Genomic DNA, 18,142 nt, shown 5'->3' with positions numbered 1-18,142 from the left:
CTGGAAAGGAAAAAAAAAAAAAAGAAATAATTAATGGGAACTTTCTCTAAATATCACAGAAAGTGCCTTGCAGAGACATCTGGTATGTGCAGAGAGATGGACTGGATGACTTGCTACTCTTTTCCCATATACACCGTGAGACTAAGAGTTTCCAGAAATTGGCATAAAACACAACCTGTCACCCAAATTCAGTTGCCACATGGCTAGCACAGTTATCTGTTTGCTAACTAGTTGTCTAGTCTCTTCAGCGTCGATTAAATCAAATCTATTGTGCCACGAAAAAAAATGTTCGTATGACCAATTGTCACTGTTACTATATCAGATAAGCATAAAGTGCCCCAAAAATGTAACAATAATCAGATTTACTGATGGGAAACTTTAAAAATCAAGGGCTCCCTCCTTCAGTCGAGTTCTCCATTTACAAGGCTCCAGCTTGTGCCCGTTACTCAGACAGAGCTTGCTGAAGTCAGTAGAACTAACCATAGCAGACAATGTGGTATCAAGCCCAGGGAAAATATAGTCTTCTTTTTCAATTTCATAAGAGCTGGAAATTAACTTACTTAATTATTTTAAAGAGATTTTCTTTCTTGGGGAAGGCACGTTCTGGGACCTGTAGTTCTAGGTATCTTAAATTTTCTATCCTTTTTTTATCTTTATTGACTACTACAGTAACTGATTCGAACAGATGATGTAACTGCACGATATATGAGGTGTTTGAAATGGCTATGGAAGCCTTCATCTTTAATGTTTTATGACATGCTGAGAATTTGGAAATTCTCTGCCTGCACATTATTTACTGGTATCTTGCCACTTTGTAGCTTGGATCAGTGAGAGCATCTACCTCATCTTGCTCTATCTGATACTAATCCATTCTCCTAGGCATTTTAAATGTGCTTCTTATTATAGCACTCCTGTATTTAAATATCCTTTCATTTTATCTTCAGGTTAATTGTACCTTTTGAGAAAATCCTAATTTGGATTTCTCCTGTTGTATATATTTTTTAATCTGCTCCACTCAATACAATTGATGACAATCAGCACGTGGCAAAAGATTTTTCACAGAGTCAACAGAAAACTGACAGAATTCAACACTTATTCCAGTTCCTGTGCACTTTGTATCTTGGCCATAATAATATATGATGTATTTATCAGTTATATATTGACATTTATTAGTATTGCATATTTTTTCATGCCTTGTCTAAGGATATATTTTGCTATCAATGGATTTGGCAGATATTTTACTTTTTCAAAGGCTTTTGTCCTTTCTTCTTCAGGTACAAGTCAGAATACATTTCTACACTAAATTTTCTCCAATGGCAAAATTGATATAAATCCTCTGTGTTTCCCATGACACTTGCTGCTGCTGCCACATCAATCTTCTGCCATGCTTTTTGTGCAAATACAGCCATTTGTGGGGTAACACTGCAAGACAGATTGGTAAAATGAGGGGTGCTAAAAATAAACTCACCAGAAAGAACACTTTTGGCAAGAGAGATTAGCTGGTAAATGTAGGAAAGTAGTGGGTCCTCAGACAGGGGGGGTTCTTCAGAACACGATGAAAGATCAGAGACACAAATGTGTTTGTCAGAAGAGGAAAGGCTGAGGATGTCTCTTTCTCCCTAAAAACAATGAACTGGAGACCAGATGATGGCAGAGCTGTAGGAAATACAAAATGATCTACATGAAAAAAAAAAAAAAAAGAAAAAAAAGATATTGGCTTTGGAGATTTTATGTTTAAGATGTTGGAATATTCACTGAAAGATTTCGGAGAGAGTCTGATGTGGGATCAGACGGATGGAAACATTTAGCCATCATGTTTGATACTCTTCCAATATAAGTTAAAAGAACTGAACATAAACACTTGAAGTTCTGGCCCAGGATACAGTACCCTTTCATATGAGATATGAACCTATGCTGAGACCAGCAGTCCATACTAGCATAGATTATGAGAATATACTATATTAACAGGTTATCCATGTCACACCCATTCTCCATTCCCTACCACCGAGGGAAAAAGCACTTTTCTTTCTCAGTTCTGTCCACTCACCTCCTCTGTGCATGCTGATATGATTTCTGCCCTTCCACATTTGACAGTGTGCTGTGTGTGCTTATATCTTTTTAGGACGTACCAGCTGCTTCGTTTGGAGGGCAGTATTTTTGTATTCTGATATACTACTTTGTAGTTTTCTGCCAGCAGCTGTATTAAATACCCAGCTATCTAGACAGAATGTTTCAATCCTAGATGTTCTCCAGAAAGTGATTTGGAAAGACAGTCTTGTTTGTTTTCATAAATTTTGTATACTTCAAAAAATGCACTGTGCATGAGGTATTTCCTCTTTGTTAAAAGGTCTGGGCAGCCCCTTCTTTTCCTTAGTACCTCTTTGTCATCCTGTTCTATAATAAGAAGAAGAAAGCAAGCAAACACATAAATATATCCTCCCTATAAATCAAAACAAACCTCTGTTGTCTTTTGGATGTATTGCTTGTGCAGAAAAGATTCTCTTTCCTCCCTGTGCTTTCTGTATTTTGCTAATTGACTATTTTGAATGCTTCTGTCAAAAAGCACCTACTTAGCTGCAGGCTCTCTGGTGCAACGCTCTCAGGAGGGCAGCTGGCTGGAGGTTTCTGTTTTTTCCCTCATCGGCTTCAAGGAGAAACCATCTGACCGCCACAATGACCACTCTATCTCCCAGTGCAGAATTTTAAAACGCCTGGACTCTGCTCCCCTCCTGTTTTCCAGCATTAGCCAAGAGACCTCAGAATATTTTTACTGAATTGCTGAATCCCTCTGGACATTTAGAAACCAAGACATTACTGCATTACTTTGCTTTTGTCGTTGCTGTTTTTCCTTTTAGTGCAATTGACAATTGCACATTTGAGTTGGTAAAATGGTTTGCTGTTCCTGTCCCAGTCAAAATTTGCCTTATCATACTATTCTGTATGCTGTCTATTCCCCTCATTTTCTACCCCTCATTCATCTTGTCTTTCCTTTTTTCCCCTCATTTTATGGATGTCACTTCTCTACTTCATTTCTCTGTACCAAATGTAATACAAAAAAAGTGTGCAAGACTTTACCCAGCAAAGTTATATATAACATTTTTCTGCTTATGTTGTCGTGATGATACAGTGGCACTACTGACAAGCCTTTAAAGACACGTACATGTTTGCAATAGCAGAGCCCAAGTAACTCATCTTTCTACTAGCTTTCACAAGCAAAGAAGAAACTGCCATTTTTTGTACATAACAGCAAAACTCCAGCATAGTTTTATTGTTGTTACCCTCATTTCCCACTTGCCCTCCCCATTTGTTTTAAGTGCCTATTCTGTTATTTCAGATTAAGTATCTCACCGTGGAATGACTTGGATCCACCCTTAATTTTAATCCACACTGGAAGCTGTCCTACTGACTTAAATAGATCTATGCACATAAATGAAGCTAAGTATATGTACAATCCTTTAGCAGACCATACATTGCAAATTCCATAGGAAAAGCATGGCACATTTTAGTCATTTTACAACATTTGCACATTAAATGCAGGTTGGATAATTGGTAACTATTTCCAGAGTTAAGCTTTTAGGTTTCAAACCAGCTTAATGGAAGCACCACTGTTCATCTATAAACAGGGGATAAACTCTGGTTCTGGAGAATTCAGAGTTGCCACTAGAAAGTATGAATGATTAACTGGAGAAAACAAAAGGCACAAGATTTAAGACCAATGTAATAACTACGTATGCAAATAATTCTTGCAGCACGCCAGAGGAGAGTGATTTGGAGTTGGCCCTGAAGTGGAGGTCAACAAAACGGAGGTCAACAAAAAAGACAGCTACGGTATTATTGCAGATAGGGAGTCCTGTGAGAAAAGTTGGGGGAGGTCAGCAGCAAAAGGAGAAAGGAACCCAAGAGAGGGGCAGCCCAGCACAGCAAGCATCCTTATAATAATAATCTATGATTATTCTCACCCTGGCACCCAGAAGCCAGAGGCTGACTGCAGTTATGCAAAGGGAGAACAGGGCTGCGCAATCAAAGCTGGGGGGCTCCTGGACAAAATTTTGGGGAGGGTTATCTTTCCAGTCGCCTGAATGTGAACTGGCAGTGTGCCCAGGTGGCCAAGAAGGCCAACGGCATCCTGGCTTGTATCAGGAATAATGTAGCCAGCAGGACCAGGGAGGTGATCCTCCACCTGTACTCAGCTCTGGTGAGGCCACACCTCGAGTACTGTGTTCAGCTTTGGGGGCCCTCACTACAAGAAGGACATCGAGGCCCTGGAACGTGTCCAGAGAAAGGCTACAAAGCTGATGAAGGGCTTGGAACACAAGTCCTGTGAGGAGAGGCTGAGGGAGCTGGGGCTGTGCAGTCTGGGGAAGAGGAGGCTCAGGGGAGACTTTAGTGCTCTCTGCAGGTACCTGAAAGGAGGGTGTGGGGAGCTGGGGGTCGGCCTCTTCTCGCAGGTAACTAGTGATAGGACTAGAGGGAATGGCCTCAAGTTGCGCCAGGGAAGGTTTAGGTTGGAAATTAGACATTTCTCCTCAGAAAGAGCAGTCAGGCACTGGGACAGGTTGCCCAGGGTGGTGGTAAAGTCTCTGTCCCTGGGGGTGTTCAAGGTTGGACGTGGTGCTTAGGGACATGGGTTAGTGGGTGACATTGGTGGTAGCATGATGGTTGTTGGACCAGGTGATCTTGAAGGTCTTTTCCAATCCTAATGATTCCATGATTCAGTGCCATACCATGCCATGAAAGCTCTGCTTGCTCATTTCCACAACCGCATCAGCCCTCAGCCGCCCGACCCCACCGAAACGCCTCAGCAGCTCGCTGTCCCCCGGCCACCTTTACCCGTTACCGAGTACCAAGCCCACACAGTGTTAAATAATTATTTATTAAATAAAGGACGGCGGGAAGGCCCGGTGGGCGGGCACCCCCCGCACCCCACCGAGCCGGGGGCGGCGGGCGGCGACTGTGGCGACCGGGACCCGCCCCGAGGCGGCGCCGCCGCCGCCGCCATACGCGTGAGCTCAGCGCGTCGCGGAAACCGACGGCCCCGGCGCCGCCTCCCCTCGGCGGGCAGGGCCGGCCCCGGCAGCGCCGCCCCGTTCTCCCTCTCTCTCCCTCACACACAGAGACACGGACACGGGGAGACGCTTCCTGCGCCGGGCCGGCTTCCTCTGCCGCCGCCCCGCAGGTACTCGGCGGCGGGGAGGCGCCCCCCCCCCCCCTCCGCCCCCGGTCCCCCGCCGGGGGCTGGCAGCCGCCGCCCTGAGCGTGGCGGAGGGGGGCGAAGGGGTTGGGGGGGGGGAGGTGGAGCGGAGCCGCCTCTGGGCGGGGGTGAGGGGCCCGGGGGGGGTCCGGGGAGGGATGGAAGGGGGGGCCGCTGCCCCTCGCATTGCTGGAGGGTGAAGTCATCGCGCCCATTGTCTCCCCCCCGGGCGGGGCGAGGGGCCTGTCCCGCCCCGAGGAGGAGGAGGAGGAAGATGGGGGGGGGTCCGGCCCGTGCCGCCCCCCAGCCCGAGGGGAGCCGCCGGGTGGGTTCCTCCTGGGGGGTGGTGGCGGTGCAAGGGGGGAGCCCCCCCGGGGAACTCCTGCGCTGGAACTTGCAGGGCAAAGCCCAGCCGGCCCTTCCCCGGCGCTTCTGCGGCCCTGCCGAGGAGAGGTGGCGGTGCCCGGGGGTGTTGGGACACTGGTTCCCCTCCTCGGAGGTGCGGGGGGGGGACAGGAGGTGGCACCGGGCCGGGTTTCCTTGCCCCCGTCCCCCTGCAGCAAGGGGGGGTTGCACCTGGCAGCACGGCGTGCTGCGGGCGCGCCGGGGGAGGATGGGGGAAAAACGGGGAAAAATGGGGAAAAACGGGGAACGACCCATGGGAAGGACAGCAGGAGGGTGTGGGGGGGCTCCTGGTGCCCCCTGGTGACCAGGAAAGCTCGGGGGGGGGAGGCCGAGGGGCAGTGGGGAGAGGGCAGCCCCTGAGCAGCGGAATGGGCCGCCCGAGCCTCCCTGCCCCCGGGGTCGCTGGCTGGAAACGTGCCTGGGTTTCCCTGCGAGGAGCACAGCAAATCCTGGTTCTGGTAAAATACCGGAGCTGGCGTTGGAAGCGATTAGGGCTTTATCTCGGTTGTCATCGAGGACAGCAGTATTTTTTTTTTTTTTTGAAAGGCAAAGGGCAGGTTGGGAAATGGAGCTTGCAGGATTTACTTCTGCAGAGGAGCCTCCTCATAAACTCATTTTAAAAAAAATACTTTCATAATTTTTACTTCAAAGCTGTTTTTCTTCCAATTTTTTTTAGAAAAAAAGTTTCATTTTTTGTCAGATAAAGGGCTGTATTTCCCTATCTGATGAGATGCTGTGGCGTTGTTGTTGCACAGTGGAAAAGAAGGCTTTCGGTTCAACGTTCAGAGCGCACCGCGGTACAGATGCTGAGCTGCCCACTTCACGGAACTCGCTTGCATACGTAGAAATGATGGTTGTGTAACAGCACTTACTGCTTTCTGAAGTTTTACCATTATTTCACTTGTAAACATTTATATGCTTGCACTTGAAACTTTCAGAAAGCTGCGAAACCGCTTTGTTTTAATTGCACGTGAGCTAGACACATTTGGACCAGAAAATGAAAATGAAAGTTTTTTGCATAATGGCAATAATGCTGCTCTTCAAGTCAGCTCACTGAAAGGTTTACAGGAAACCTCTCTTCTATATGCGTGTTTCTTGAACCGTGCCAGAGTTCTAGCGGTGCTTTATAAAATTCAGCATCTGTAAAATGCTGAATTCTGACTCTTGTCTTTACCTCGTCAGCTAGTTTTCAGTTTGAGGACATCAGATCATAATTTCTACGAGGGGGAATTGAAATGCGTATATGCGGTTTTCTTCCATCCACTTCCCCTTAAATCCACCAGACAAACGATGCTTTTCTTATAGAGCAGTCATCAGATTGTATTTAATTACGCTTATTGAGGCTCAGGAGGAAGGAAGGCACTTGATAGATGTATTTGTTTACCTTCATAGTGTGTGTACAAATCCTTGTCTCTGCCTTAGTAAATGAATCATTAAAGCTCCCTTAGCCATGGGATTCCTAGTTAGCGTTAAGATATGCATTAGGACAACTCGTTTGGTGTGAATACTTTCAACTTGTGAAAGAGCACAAGTCCTTGAATTCTTTTGTCGGTTGGGTAGAGCCTTCTGATGGAAAATGGGCAAACTTTTTAAAATTATTCATTAACAGTGTCTTACTATTTAACATGGCAAAAACTTTAGACTTTGAATTTGTCAGGTGGTAGGTAATTCTTCCTAACCTTTCCTTTTTTATTTTTTCCCTGTTTACGTGGGCTTTTTTGATCTTCACGTAGTCTTATTAAAAAGGTTCTTCACAAGGATAGCTTTTCTTCCTTTCCGGTAGGATGCCTGAATCTTTTCAAAGGACTTCTGAATCCTGGTTTAGAAGTGCTAAGAAAGGTCTTTGAACTCTGAACTGCAGCTACGCTGTTCTGTGCCACAGTCTGATGGCTTTTAGCCAAGCTTGTGGTCTCTATTATGGGGTCAGTTTACTCTGGCCCATGGTCAGACATCCGTAATTAGCTTTGTGATTTGTTTTCTGAATTGTACCTAAACGCTGCATACCAGCTTAGTAGGAGAAATTTTAATACCTGACTGGAACAAATTGATGGATACGTGTTTTAGGTTTTCCATTTCTTAGTGTGATTTCTGGCATGTAGCTGAGTTGTGAGTCAGTCGGATTCGTAGGGTCAGCAAATGCTCTATGAAGGACTAATAAAAATAGTCATTTTAACACTGGCTTATCCACAAGGAAGTTAATGTCACTTTTTCTTTTCTCTTTGCGTTTGTCTTAGACCTAAGTTTCCGTTGTCACTTCTGTATTAACTGATGGAAGATGTGTAGCTGAATGAATTGGTGCACGTAACACGGCTTCAAGATACGGTGAGAATGGTGTTGGATCTAAAGTTGCTAGATGCATCTGAATTGCACCTGGAGGTAGACTTCTACCAAGAAGGTAAAATGTTACATTGAGCCTTAGAGAAATGGTTGTTTTTAACAGTGTTGGCCTTTGATTTTAGCAATGTACTTTTTTTTTTCCTTTTTCCCGTATGAAGAATATGAAGGAGGCTGTCAGTTCCTAGGAAATTGTTTTTTGTTTTTTTTTTTAAATGTTCCTGAGATTTCTAAAGAGGGGACTTCCTTTTATTTTTGATTCTTTGAAGTGGAAGTTTTATCCATGATCTAACCTAATGCCAGTTAATTTCTAGTAGCTTATCTTTCAAATCTTTGGTGAAGTAATCTTTAAGGAAAACTGAAACTTTTTTTAGGTTAGATTTCAGATATTCTGTGCTCTACTTTAACTCAAAAAGAAAGAAAACTCCAAATAAATGACTTTAGCTTGAACTAAGGAATCCAGCCCCAACCAGACTTTCATGTGTTTTCTTTATGTTCAGAGCAGAATTTCAGTATTTTCCTCTTAAGTTTTCATTAAAAGGTTATTTCAGAAGATTCCTTCAGTCACTCTTATTTATTTTCAGTGTTTTCTAACTTATTTGGTCTCTAGTCTACTGCTGATATTTATCGATTGACAGATTTATTCCAAACTTCTGAAAAATTGACGCTCACCTTGTTAGGCCAGGCTTCCTTGTAAGGATATTTTCTTTAGTTGATAAGATCAGTGAAAGAGACTTTCATCATCTGAGTGGTAAGAAGGCTTAGTCTTCTTTCTTCAGTGATCTCTGGTTGTTTCACGTGTGTTTCTGGCAGTTTTCAACCACTGCAGAACTGTGTTTCACCTTGTTTTTGATTGCTGATCCTTCCCTGACATGTGTGGCTCACTTCTCTTGGTGCGGTGGGCTCAAGTGTACTGATTCAAGGGTCCAGAACACGGCAACGATATCCAAAAAGAACTGTAAATGTTATGTGGGACTAGAATATTACAGGCCTTAATGACAAGTTTTTTATTGTATGTATGACTTATACTAGTTTGAGCTCTTGAAAGACAGAGTTGAGAGAAGAAAAAAGCCCCGCAGCTGAGCAGTAAGATGTCATTTGTGGTATCACTCTCTTTCCTCATTAAGACAGGCGAGGAAGGCGTTGACTCTGTTCTGCTTGACTTTTGTGGAAGGTCTATGAGAAGATTTAACCCTACCTTGAGCTTTATCCACAGAATGAAAAAAAAGTAGGCGTGTTTACATTACTCTTCTGCAGTGGAAGAATTACGGTAGGCTTTTCCACTCTTAACCTGTGGATTGAAGTCAGCCATCTGCTGGATGACTCTTAGCATCTCGCTGAACGGGTAGTCTAAGCACTGCAACCGCAATTGCCTTTTACAAGGTGAGCATAGCTATAGAAGATTTTTTTTTTCCGAAAGACGAGTTTCTAGCAGGTTTCCTGCATTTCTAGATAAATCATACCAGACTGGAAAGCTGACCTAAGAGTTGCTTTAACCTAAAGCAACCAAGCAAAGAGATCTAATGAAATGAGCTTAAAAAAAAAAAAGTTATATATACACAGGTGTTTCCTCAGGCATTAAAACTTCCTTTCTGTAGAGGTCAGCATATCCTCTAATGATGTCTTCAGCAAGGTGGTGGAGCACCACTGGAGCCCTTCTCCTATGCAGACAGGCTGAGAGAGTTGGGATTGTTCAGCCTGGAGAAGAGAAGGCCCCGGGCAGACCTTACAGCGGCCTTCCAGTGCCTAAAGGGGGCTACAGGAAAGCTGGGGAGGGACTCTGTCAGGGGGTGTAGTGATAGGGCAGGGGGGGATGGCTTTAAACTAAGAGAGGATAGATTTAAATTACGTGTTCAGAAGAAAATCTTTACTCAGGGCGGTGAGGCCCTGGCACAGGCTGCCCAGAGAAGCTGTGGATGCCCCATCCCTGGAGGTGCTCAAGGCCAGGCTGGATGGGGCTTTGGGCAACCTGGGCTGGTGGGAGGTGTCCCTGCCCATGGCAGGGGGCTGGAACTGGGTGGGCTTTAAGGTCCCTTCCAACCCAAACCATTCTGTGATTCTGTGAAGACATTTGGGAGGTATCTTGCTGAAATAAACGTTTGTACTAATTTAATTTGGTATAGTCACTTGTTTTTGGTGTGGTGTTTTTTTGTTTTTGCTTCCTAAGTGAAGCACCACTCTGCTAATGCAAGTATCCTGTTATTGTTCAGCACAAACTGTCGTTGTGGAACTATGTCAGTTCTGTTTCCATTTATAGTTGAGATAAATTACTGTTAAACAAACATTTTTCCATAGGTCCTTTAGCTGCTCCCATAAGGCAGATTAGAGCTCTTATTCTAAATTGGAGCCCCTGGCTGTCCCCTTCAGTTTTTCCATTTATTGAATAAAGAGCTGCTTCAGCAAGAGGAATAGCTCTGGACACACAGTCTGCAATACGAATTACGTTGCTTTGTTCTCATTGAGATTCATCGATGCTGCATATTCTCAGTAAACAAAAATATCAATTTTAAGTTTGTCGCTTAACGTTCAGGTTTTTCACAGAAAATCAAACTGTGCAAGCCACATCAAGTTAATCAAGTTCTATTTTTATCTGAACATGCTTAATCTGTAGGAGTTCCAGTTATACTGTTGAGAGAGATGCTTCTGCTGAGACAGATTTACCTCGTATGTTTTCAAGAAAGGATTTGTAGGGAGCGTGATGCAGTCCTGCCCCTCAGGGCGATCTGCTGAACGGTGGAGGCTGGGGTAACACTGAAGATCCTGCCTGAGCCGTGGGGTTTTTCAGGTGCTACCTGGCTAGCATTTTTGGTATGATGGCATCACAGCATTAGTGCTGCTGCACCTCATTTTTATTTTATACGTATTTATACATGCATGTATATGCATATATAAATGTATTCATCTATATAAATTCACTTTGTTAGCTGTCTGCTCTTAGGCAAGTAGGAGTCTTGGCACCATAGTGGCTGCGTTCCAGAGGACAAGACTTGGACAGATGACACATTTGGGCATATCATCACCATTTCCTTTGCTGGAAGCACTTGGTGCGCAAAACTTACTGTATATTTCAGTGAAACTGGTCAAGGGGAGGGATATTCTGGCAGATCTGCAGTATCATCGTTCAGAGATCAGTCTCATGAAGTAATATTTATACCTTTATTTTTATGAAGTAAAAAACTTCTATTCTTGTCTAGATTAGATAGTTAATGACTGCTTTTCTGCCATTGCTTTGGGCTTCTCGTGACCTGGAAATTGGCGCCATATGCTCAGTCCAGATTCCATGCTGCAGCTTTTTCTCATCTTGAGATTTAATTGTACCTTGACAATAAATGTTTTATTGAAGTATTAAGTGAAAATCTGTAAGGGGGTTGTGTATTAAGTGAAGATGCTGACAGAAGGTGGTTGATGCAACATACTTACTGTGTTTCCCCCTTCATATCAAAATCCTTTATGTTGTGAGCTTCCAGCTGTCCCTCAAACATCGAACAGTGGAAGAACATTCAGATGGGAATAAGTAATGGCTGTAGTGAGACCACCCAACTAGTAAGGGAGTTGGAGTGAAGCCTGCTGAGAAACTTTTCCATCTGGTCAGCGGTTGGGAATATCTTAAGTTGGGCCTACCTTTCATGTTTCCATAGTGGGCAATCTAATAAGGTGATTAATGCAAAGAAATGTCTTCCAAATGAAGCGTAGTCAAGGTTAAAGGCTTCTTCTTAGACTGTGTTACTAGAAAAATAATTTTTCTCACAAGGATTTCTGTTGTACATCCTGATGAAGGTGTTCTTACTTTACATTCTTCTATTTTACGTCAAAAAATAAACGGAATAAAGTCTTTAAACTTACTCTTTTTGCTGAATTGAAGGCCTTGCTGCAGTTTCACAAGAAGAGCAGTTTCCTTCTCAGTTTTATTTTACCTGTAAAGCTGTATCTAATACTTTGGTTTCGTTTCATTCTGTACCTTCAAAGAAAGGTGTCAAGCTTTGCTTTTATATGACGCTGCTAAAAATACATCTTGGGAGACCAGGAGCCCTTTTACTCAGGGTCAGAGATGGAGGTATCAAACTTCTAGGTCCTTTTTAAGCAAAGGGATCTTCAGTGCTTGTAGCCCGTGAAGCCAGACTATTGCTTTCCTGCTATGTAAGATTCTGCAGTCTGTGTGGGACAGCACAGAGAAGAAATCTGCAAAGCTATTGTGTTTGCTCTATTCTCTAAATTTCACAACACTGTAGTTTTAAACTGCCTCCATTTGGACTGAGGGGTTTTTGTGTCCAGTAACCAGAAGTATTTTCCTCCTTGAGTTCCTACCTGAATAATTACTTTCCCCCTTTCATTCTTCCCATTCTTGTTCCTGTTTGCTGTGTTCTTTTTTCCCTTTAAGTGGCAGTACACTTTTGTTTGGACTTTGTCTGTGGTGGGTAGTTGCAGAAAAATAGGCTTTGCCTTCTGTGACCTGACACCAGGCAGAAATTCAGCTAGGGTAAGAATAGAAGAGAGCCTTGTAAGCTCAGCAGAGGAGTCCCAAGTCTTTCCATTATTAACAATTAAAGATGATTCCACGATAAATTAGGTAATGGATTAACTAAAAAAAAAAAAAGAGAGAGAGCAAGGATAAACAAAGAGAAGGATCCTGCCTTGCAAGAATTCAGATTATTGGGATTACATGCTGCCTGCATGTCTGGAAAAGGAAGAACAAGCTCCCCTGTTGTCAGCGTTAATGTAGTTAGTAGCTAAGTTTATCTGGCACATCATATACCTTATCTCTTGCTGTTGAATTGAAGCTTCACAAGGAGGTGTTACTTACTGGGGGCATGGTTTAAGAAATAAAAGCACCCTGTTAAGTCCTGCCCAGCAGTAGTGCAACTCCAAAACAGAGTAAGCAGTGAAAACGGTTTCTTCCCACCTCCTACACTCTGCCCTAATCAACATAATCTTGTGGCTAGATCTAGACTAAGAAGTGTTGTTTGGGTGAAGTATGAGCAGTGACATGGTTTTCTTTTCGTTATAGCTTTTTCCTCTGTTTTGTTTCTAAGGTGTGATCTATTTTTTTAGGGCAGTGTAATTAATCCATATCCTTTTTGGTATCTCAATGTTATCTCAATATTACTTTTCTTTTTTAAGGGTAATAAATAATTTAGATTGAAACTGTGACTTAGAAATTATCCCCCACAAACTGGGAATATTTGTACCGTATGCTTTTCAAAGCCATAATAAGGTAAATGATATGTGCACAATTAATGTGAAGCCACAATATGCTCCATTTGTGGAGCAGCTCCTCTTTAACCGAATGTAAATGTGCTTTTGTTCACCTCCGGTGGTTGAAAGTAAATAAGAGAGAACATGTATTTTGATATGATTGGTGTTCTCCTGAAGTCCAGGAAAACGCACTGCAGTAAGAGCAGGCAGAGAATGAATGGTTTTATTGTGCTAAAAATCAAGAGAGACAAATCAGAACTTGAAAAGGGGGGAGCTTCCAGTTGGAAATATAGCAAACAAAAATGCAACAGTTTATGGAAAGTATATTGATGCTTCATTTCTCTCTTTTTTTTTTTTTTTTTAAAGTGATGTATGTTCCAAGCACTCTGTAAAAAATAGTCCTTTAGAAGTTAGAACTACGCACCTTTAAAGTTGAACTCGCAGAAGTGTGTGCCTTGGTCCTACAGTATTATTGCAGACAAGGTAGTAACCAGAATGAGTGGTTTTGGAATATTTGGTGATGAAGTAAAACCTTAAGTATTGTCTAAATGTATATTCTTAGTGTAGCTTTAACTCCCCTAATGGGCATTCTGCAAAACAGTGTATTTTGTGGGTGCAGGATGGCTCAGTTTGTAATAGCGTAGTATGCAAAAACTCAGTATTTCATGGGTGAAGACAGAGAAAATGCCTCTAGGATGAGGTGGTTTAACTTCATTGCTCAGAAACCATGATTATGAGCGCACTAGAAATATTAGAAACAGGTGGGTATGGTTTCTGTAGTGATTAGATTACTTCTCTTTGCCCTCTTTTAGTAATGGTGAAGGATTGCACACGTCAACAAAGTGGAATCGATTGTTCCCATTGCATGTAGTTTGTCATATTAAGGTTTCAGGTAAAATTCTCCAAAGTTGAGAAATACCAGAACTAAGGTTGAAGAAGCAACCATAGTTTGATCAGCTTTTGCGCCTACCCTTATTAAATTGTAGTTCTCAGTTATGCTGTGGCTTTTTGGTTTCTTCTTCCCCCAGAGAAGTGTTTCTCAGAACACTTTTTGCCCTGTCTACTGGATAGTCTGTCTAGGTTGGGCAGCAGTAAACCTTGCCTCTAGGGCAGTTGTTTTCCTTGAGTGAATTTGGAGATGTAATGCAAATAAACCAGAAGGCTGAAATTATTTTCTTCTTCTTCCCTGGTGAAGGCATGTGAATAATGGCTATGCATAGATATAGATATATCTATATATATATATATATCCCATCCTATTCCTACTTTGCAGTTGATATGATATGTTTTCTCATAGGTTGACGTTCAGTGGTATTTCTTGTGGATTTTCTTTTTGCATGTGTACCCCCTTGATACTTCAGATATCTCTGGACATACAATTTGGTGTATAACAGTCTGAAAGAAATTACGTATCTCAGATCAGGCACCTGAGGTTGGAACTGTTGGCTATCCTTAATCATCTGCTTTAATACCATATCTGTTAACAGGGATAACCATGCTGCTTCAGTGGGATGAATATGATATTTTACTGTTGTAGCTATATTAATCTAACATATTGGTGCTCTGCAGTGGCCTATCAGGAAATCAGTTCCTTTTTGCAGTGTAGCATTATACTCAGTATTCTTTTCTCTTTTTTAAGATAAGAGACATGATCAGTAAGGACAAACAAAATACTGAATAGTAGTAACCTGGTAATAACGAATGTGGCAAAGATTCTACAGGGACGAAAGAGGTAAAAGCCATGCATTTAAGCCCTCATAATTCATTTCCAAACTGCATCAAGCAAGCAGATTTAATCTCTGAAATAATTTCTAATGCAGTTTGTGTGCTGTTTCCTAGCTGTTAAAAATAATAATTGCAATCCTACCAGCAGGTTTGGAACCTACTCGCTAGGCAGACCTCTGCTATTTGAGCTTGTGGTATCTAATAATACTCTGTCATGCTTTATAGGGATCAGCCCCAGACAGTATGATCCATGTGCTTATGCAGAGGGTTTTATGGATCTCTTCAGACTGTGGAGGACAAGCTGTAGAGGAAGGCATGCTTTGACAACACAAGCCTCTTCTGCTGATGATTTTTTTTTCTTGTCACCAGTAATGTACCTTTTGCTTTCTGCCTGCTTAAGTGTTCTATCCAAATCCTATTCTTTCTTAGTCAGTTATGATCTTTCTTAAGAAGATTCTTAGCCAATTTAAATTCATACCCTTTCAATACCTAATTTGATGTCTTTCTTTCCTGCCGTTTGGCAGCGCTCCCTCTGTCAGCTCTCCCAGTTCTGCTGCTCTTTGTAGGGTCTCTGTGTTATCTGGGCCCCGTCCTTGTTAGCTCATTTTCCTCTAGTGTTTGTGATCAGTCAGTTCCCCAGCCTCATTGTTTTTTTCAGGAGATATATGGTCTCAATTACTTGTGCTACGAGTTCCCAGATTACTTCCCTGAACAACTCCTTACTCTGTGATTCCCATTTTTCTTTTATTTTTCTGCAGCAGGCTCTGATGACATCTGTATTCTGTCACCCAAGCCCTGTGTCCAAGTCCAAGCTTGATTTGGGTTGAAAGGGAGCTTTGGAGCACAGCTAGTCCAGCCCCTGCTCAAAGTAGGGCTAATCTTAAGTCAGGTTCTCAGTCCTCAGGACCGACGAGGCAAGCTTGGACTATATCCACTCTTGCTTTCATCTACTCTTTTTCTTCCCTTCGCCACAAATTTAATCCTGTCCCCCCCCCCCCCCCCACGTTTGGTTAGAGGGTCTTCAGCAATGCCATTACTTCGTAGTGTGATCTTGGAAAGGGTAAGGCAACCTCTTAGCTTTTTTTTTGGGGTACTTTGGCTTAGCATATTGGGTGCCTGGAAATGAAAGGAAGATCCTGTCCAGTTCCAGGCTGGATCAAGTTCAGGACAGATCTTTAGCAGCCAAAACACATGCTGTTTGTTGGAAACTGTGCATTCCTTTCTCATTCCCCAAAACTTGTAAGAATGACAATATTGACATTGCCACAGGGCTGATAAAATGTACGTCCTACATACACAGGTCAGAATTCACATCCCAGTCTCAAAGCATGCTGGTGCTAAACCTTTGTGGAGGAAATACTTCAAGTTTTGGATTTATTTTCTTTCCTAGGATGACTTTCTTCATTAAAAGTGTTGGATTTTTTGAGCTGGCATAAGCAGCTTGGTTGAAGTAAGTGCACTGAAGACGTTAGTATATAACTTTTCAGTCCATTTTGCTTGAGAAGACTCCAAGCACATTTGGAAATGTGATCTTACAATGGGAAATGTCAGGCAGTTGTAATAATAGACTAACTGTCCTTTATTTTAACAAGAAATCATCATTTTTTGAGATAAATGACATACTAAACTGTAAAAACGAGGTGAGGCACAATGCGTTTAACTTCTTATTACTTCGCTTTCTGTTTTCAATAGCATAGTTATATTTTTCCATTTTGACTTAATCTGACTGTCTGCTTACATTCTCCTCCCCCATAACATCTGCTGTTTAACCAGGAGGTGCTATATCCATCCTTGCTTTAAGCCTGCTGCCGTGTATGTAGGACTGCTCTACTCTTTTTTTGTGCTGCTCGCGTCTGGCCTGCCGAGTAAGGTCTGAGAAACTGTTGATTTGGGAGAGTTAGTCCCACAAAATAGAGTAGCATGATAATGTAGAAGCTTAAGTGCTGTCGTAAGGACACTATTAATTTAGCAAATAGCCTCAGTGTTTTAAAATGTTAAACCTGTTGCCACCTCCTATTTATTGCTGTCCTCCTCTTGGAATTTACTAACCTATGGCCATCAATATTAGGAAATGCATACCCCTGCTTCAACTGAGATCTGGGAATTTAGTTTAAAGCTGCCTTTTAGGCAGTTTAAACAGAACATCTAGCTTTGCTCTGGAGGGGGTGAGGTGTCTCTGTTCTGGGTATCTGCTGTGGGGTGGGTTAACACACAGCAGAGACAGAGCAGACAACTACCTGTGCTAATTCACAGTTTTTAAGCTACTTCAGTAGGGGCTTCATCTTTATCTGAAGGAGTCACAAATGACATCGTGAAGCTTTCTGAGGGCACAGCCCCTCTGTGCCAGAGCCTCTTGCTGGGGACCTAGGAAGAGGTGTAGTAGCCTTGTAGTACACAATATCTTAAAGTGCAAGGAACAAACTTCCCATCTGTAGTCCTGTAGCACTTGTCAGCCTTGTGTCTGTACACACTGAGTAGCTTAGAGCATTTTTGGAGGAAATTCTATTAAAATATCAAAAAATCTGCACGCTGCCTGACTCTGCACATTAGTAGAGTTTTGTCCAAGTATTTTTTTTCTGCTGCAGAAATAACCTTTCTTAAAGTTATACATGGCTTAATTAGTCTCAAATAACTCCAGATATTACTGTAACTTGAAGTAAATGACAAGAAAAGTAAATCTGAAACAAAACTGAGGGAACAATGAAAACAAATGGTGTGATATCATACAGAATTCTGTTGAATTACTGCAGCCTTGTGTAAAGTTTGATTTTTTTTTTTTTTTTTACTGTCGTGTCTCTAGGTATTTTACCATTTAATTGTGATATTCAGAATTGTCTTCCTACATCCGCAACCTCAAGTGACGCTGGTGTTTTCCTGGCACTGTGGCCATTTTAGTTTTCATTTTGGGTCACAGAGCAGCGCTTGCTGGTTCTGTGGAATACTCTATGGCTACTTTCCTTTTGTAAAATAGTAAGGCAAGTATTCAGTTATACATCCTAGTAAGTAACTTAAGGAAATGTTTGAAAGATCGCCTGTGCTGAAATAAGGTTCCTTTGTAACAGACTTAAATAGCTTTTAAATGAGATTATACACCTGCTTCCTCTAATGTATTTGCGTAACTATTTTCTTTGGAACTGCAGGAGGAAATAAATGGTTTCAAATAAACAGTGAAGCTCCTGACTTCAAAGAACTTCCTTCAAAAGCGAAATAACTTCACTTTCCTTTCTCAAATGAATAAAAAACAAACATACCTTACCTTGGTGGTATTTTCTACCCATGTCTACAGGGATTTTC

At 42.4% G+C, this 18,142-nt stretch overlaps 1 protein-coding gene and 1 long non-coding RNA gene across 8 annotated transcripts in view; one reads left to right on the top strand and one right to left on the bottom strand.

Moving 5' to 3' along the window:
• Positions 1-4,395, bottom strand: part of LOC308191127 — a 48,249-nt gene extending 43,854 nt beyond the window's left edge. The window contains exon 1 of the long non-coding RNA XR_013947727.1: positions 1,469-4,395. This is a non-coding gene — a long non-coding RNA (uncharacterized lncRNA). The remainder of the gene's footprint in view (positions 1-1,468) is intronic.
• A 597-nt stretch (positions 4,396-4,992) lies between these two features.
• Positions 4,993-18,142, top strand: part of RNF19A (ring finger protein 19A, RBR E3 ubiquitin protein ligase) — a 58,666-nt gene continuing 45,516 nt past the window's right edge. Inside the window, exons 1-2 of one of the 7 annotated variants that reach the window (XM_080583183.1) lie at positions 4,993-5,176; positions 7,831-7,918. The gene's annotated coding sequence lies outside the window, so the exon portion shown is untranslated. Of the gene's footprint in view, positions 5,177-5,373; positions 5,517-5,545; positions 5,691-7,830; positions 7,992-18,142 lie in introns of those variants that run through there. The other 6 variants (XM_080583182.1, XM_080583180.1, XM_080583178.1 and 3 more) reach the window with 6 other exon arrangements.

This window comes from Anser brachyrhynchus (assembly GCF_964034855.1).
Source record: "Anser brachyrhynchus genome assembly, chromosome: 2".
Lineage (NCBI taxonomy): Eukaryota > Metazoa > Chordata > Aves > Anseriformes > Anatidae > Anser > Anser brachyrhynchus.
The sequence above is the reverse complement of the archived record's forward strand: the minus strand, read 5'-3'. Positions and strand labels throughout refer to the sequence as shown.